The sequence below is a fragment of the Talpa occidentalis genome, unplaced genomic scaffold (genome assembly GCF_014898055.3).
Source record: "Talpa occidentalis isolate TD23 unplaced genomic scaffold, MPIMG_talOcc4v2.1 talOcc4.11, whole genome shotgun sequence".
NCBI classification, from domain to species: Eukaryota; Metazoa; Chordata; class Mammalia; order Eulipotyphla; family Talpidae; genus Talpa; species Talpa occidentalis.
The window spans coordinates 94080977-94085408 of NW_023601104.1; positions in this window are offsets into that span (position 1 = coordinate 94080977).

Consider the following 4432-nt stretch of genomic DNA (forward strand, 5'->3'; position numbering starts at 1 on the left):
GTCTCCCCAGTGGCGCAGCGGTTGAGCGCTGGGCTGCGAAGCTGCCCGCAGCCTCTGCATTGCCGGTTCCATCCCCACACGGCGAGCAGACCTCTCCTGCTGTGCCCGCTGCTCCCCTCAGCAGTGTACTTCGGTCCTTCTGCCTGTTCTGCTCTCCACTCTGGCTCTGGTGAATTCTCTCACCCTCCCGCGCTTCTGACTGTACCCACTGCTTATATAAGTAAATAAAATCTTAAAAAAAAAAGAATAAATTTCTGAATAGCCTCACCTCTATGAAATAATTATAACTGAGTTAAAAATCTTCCACAAAGAAAATTCCAGACCCGCATGGTTCTTCTGGTAAGCTGTAGCAAACACTTAAGGAAGAAATAATGCTCATCTAAAGAAACTCTTTCCCAGAATAGACCAAGAAGGACACTTTGCAACCTCCCTTTGAGGTCAGCGTTCCCCCCACACAGGAGAGGAAACCAGAGGCCCACATTCCCCACGGACATGGATACAAACATTCTCAGTAGATATTTGCAAATGGAATCCAATAATATACAAAAGGAAAGACACATCAAAGTTGGGCTTATCCCAGCAATTCAGTGGTTTAACATTTCAAAATCAATCAGTGCAATTCAGCACAGTCACAGAATAAAAAAAAAGCAAAGTGGATGATCAGCTCAGTAGATGCAAAAATTTTCTTTGACAAAATTCAACTTCCATTCCTAATAAAGACTCAGTAAACAAGGGCACAAGGGACAGTTTTACTTCTTGCTTCACAATCTGTGTGGTTTTTCTTTTGTTTTGTTTGCTGCCTTGTTGAGCTAAGACATCCAATACAACGATGGCGGGGTGAGCGTGGATCCCCCTGTCTGTTCTCAGAGAGCCGGAAGGAAAACTGTCCTTATCTGTCGATGGCTGATCATCTAGGTAAAAATTTCTAAGGACCTACAAAAAAGCTGTCAGGACTAATACATGATTAGCAAGAGAGCCAGCTACGAGGTCAGTGTATTTCTGTATATTAGCAACAAACTATGCGTTAGGAGGGCTTTCTTGACGCAGTGAGCATAAACTAAGAAAGAAAAACACTGATAACAAGTGGATCTTATCAAACATGAAAGCTTGTGTCTTCAAAAACACTTTTAAAGAGTTAAGCCCAACAAAAGACTTGGAGAGAATATTCATACAATGGTTACATGACAAAGAACTCACAGCCGGAATATAGAGCACTTACAAGTGAACAATAATAACAGAAACATTCCGACTAAAAAATAAACAAAAGATTTGAACAGACTCTGCACTTAAGCAGATTTTTAACATCATCAGGTTGTTAGAAAAACGAGTATTAAAACCGCAATGGGCTATCAACACACACCTACTGTGAACAGCTAAAATTAAGGATAGACTATATCAAATGTTGGCAAGGCCATGGGACACTGGCTCTAGCAGGCTTTGCTGGTGGGGGTGGAACATGGTACAATCACTTTACAAACAGTTTGACAGGAATATGTCAAACTTCACACATTAGGAATATGCCTGCCAAGAGCTCAAGCCACCCCACTCTGAGAATTTACCCAAGAGAAATTAAAGCAACGTGTCTACACCAACATGTCCACCCAGCGCATGTGGCTCGAGGATAAAGGGATACACTGTGGGTGCACGAGAGAAGCACAAGCAGGTCTCCCTGTCCAGGGGTGGGGGAGACAGGATACTCCACTTGCATGAGAGTCTAGAAAATGCCAACCAATTGATAATAGTAGAAAACACACCAGCCATGGCCTGGGAACGGGGGTGCCGACAGCGGTGGTTTGCAGAGGAGAGGAAGTGTGTGCAGTGGGAAATGTCCACTGCCTTGACCTGGGGATGGTCTCACAAGCGTCCGTGTGTGTTAGAAATGTATCAAGTGGTGTCCTTTAAATGCGTGCCGCCCGTTGTGCGTCAGCTATGCCTCGATAAAGCTGGACAGAGTGACTTTCGCCCACGGCTTCCGTCCTGTTCCCTGGGAGTTGGCCATGCCCGGCTGGGGACTGTGGTCCTCAGATCCCAGCATGGCTTCTGTTATCAAGTGGAGACCCCAGAGCCACACGTGTGGTCTCAGGTCAGCACCCGCGGACCCAGAGCAGGGCCCCAGGCGGGGGCTGACCTGAGCCTGGAGTCTCTGTCCACACCCGGCCCCTGCTCATCCGGGGCTAGAATTTGACCCACGGGGTTTGTCTGCAAGCTCCCTGCTTCTGGCCTGGTGCCTGGGCACCAGGCTAACCCCTGGAGCCCGAGCATGCCCAGCTGTGCCAAGGCCTCCCCAGACCCTGTCTCTATCTTCACAGTATCTTCCCAGTGAGCAGCTGCTCCTCACCTACAGCTGCGAGACCAGCTCAGTCACAGGCCATCCCCAAAAGGAGGCCAAGCTGGGCTCCTATCCACAGCCAGGGCTGCCTCTGCCCCCTGGGGGGCTTGTGGGGCCAGGGAGAGATTGGCAATGAGAGGTAGGGGGCGGACATTCACACTTTTTGTGGCCTGTCCAGAAGTCTGGGGGTGCAGGTCCTGCGAGGGAGCATCTAGGAGAGAAAGGACACACCGTTCAGGGCTGCCTCCCCCCCGCACCTGGGGCAGACTCAGTCCTGGCAGCACCTCGTCACAGGCATCTCAGACATCAGAGGTGACTTGGACATCCGGGGACTTAGAAGTCAGCCTGGGGCAGACTCAGTCCTGGCAGCACCTCGTCACAGGCATCTCAGACATCAGAGGTGACTTGGACATCCGGGGACTTAGAGGTCACCCACCTGACTGCCCTCCCGGCCAGAAATGCCTCCCCAGACAGCCCACCCCCCACTGGTTTCCCTCTAGCACTTGGTCTCGCTACCTCCCAGCCCAGCTCCTGGCCTTGAGCCACCAAAAGTCCTTCATCCTGCCCAGGTGACCACATGGCAGATCCAGGATTTTCCAACTTAAAAACCGAAAGCCCATGTCCCAGGAGTCAAAGTGGACTCACAGTTGCCCCGCCTGTGTCCCAGTTCCCCCACCACCACCTCCGCCCAGTCACAGGCCCACTGGCCCCAGAGGTGCACACTGGGCTCAAAGATCTTGCTGTGGCCTCCACCACTCCCCAGCACCCTTGGGTGGGGGAATCTGATTGCATCCTCCCTTCCACATTGCTGTACCTCCAGGGGCCCCTTCTTTGCCAGCCCAGCTTGTGGACACGTGAGGCCACTGGCCCGGGAAGGAACTGGGACATGACGGCAGCTTCTTGGAGCAAACCCAGGCTCTTCACTGCCACTGAGCACATTCCCTGCATCCCGTGCCTCAGTTTCCCCCTCAAGGGTGGGGCCGAGACTGCCTCCCTCCCTTGCTGGCCACCGTGAGGCTCAGTGGTGGCGCTCTCCCCAGAGGGCCCGCTGGCAGAGGCTCCTCTTCCTGGCCGCTCTCCACAGGTGCCACCCACGGGGATCTGCGTCCTGCTTCGGGGTCACCCAGAGGAGCTCAGAGGACAGGAAGAGGCACTGAGGTGGCCCTGCAGGCTGCTGCCCCTTCCTTCCACCCAGGGCAGGGCTGTCTTGGTCACTGCTCTGTCCCGTGGCAGGTGGGCGCAGGTACCCCTTCGACAAGAGAAGGACCAGGCTCAGGGAGGAAGCGCGGCTGCGGCAGCCGGGGACACTGAGGACCCGCGCCAGGTCTCCTGGTGCCCAGGTCAGAGCCTGGCCAGCGGCTGCCTGGACATCGGGGGATGAAGGAATCACCATACCTTGCCGGGGCTGTCCTGGGGGAGCAGGGGAACCAGAAAAGGATGAGAACACACCCACGAGGGGCCATTTAAAGCCACTGACGGGTGAAATGTGACATCAGGTGTGTGCCCAGGGCCAGGACCTGCCAGTCTGGACGGCAGTAACCAGCGCAGGCCCCATCCCCAGTCCCACCCCACCCCACCCCTGCAGGGCTCAGAACAAATGAGACGATTTCATCAGCGCTGCCTCCTGTTCCGAGAGGTCCAGTGGGCAGGACTGGTGGACAGGGTGGAGGGACACCCTGGGAGGGACACGCGGTCCCGTCAGAGGCTCAGGGATGCGAGGGGAGGCCTTAAGTACCAGGTGGAACATCTTAGTATTTTTTAAGACAGTGCTCCCAGGAAAACAGGCGAGGGATCAAGGGTGGACAGCGCACTGGGACGGGGGTCAGTAGACAAGCGTTAGCCCTGGAAGGAGACTCCGGTCGGGTCGCGCAGAGGGAAGGCTAAGCGTCTGCAGCAGGGAGGGAACAGGCCCCACAGCTGCCCCAGGGGCTCCTGAACTCACACGCCAAGAACTTTCAGCCTCAGCCTGGGAGAGGCACTGCAGGGAAGGGAAGGCTGGGGTCCTCTCTGTACCCCACCCCCGGGTAGAAGGGGCCAGACACCTGTACCTGGGAGCGCACAGGAACCCCACACCCATGAGGGGCTGTCCTCCGGCATCCACGC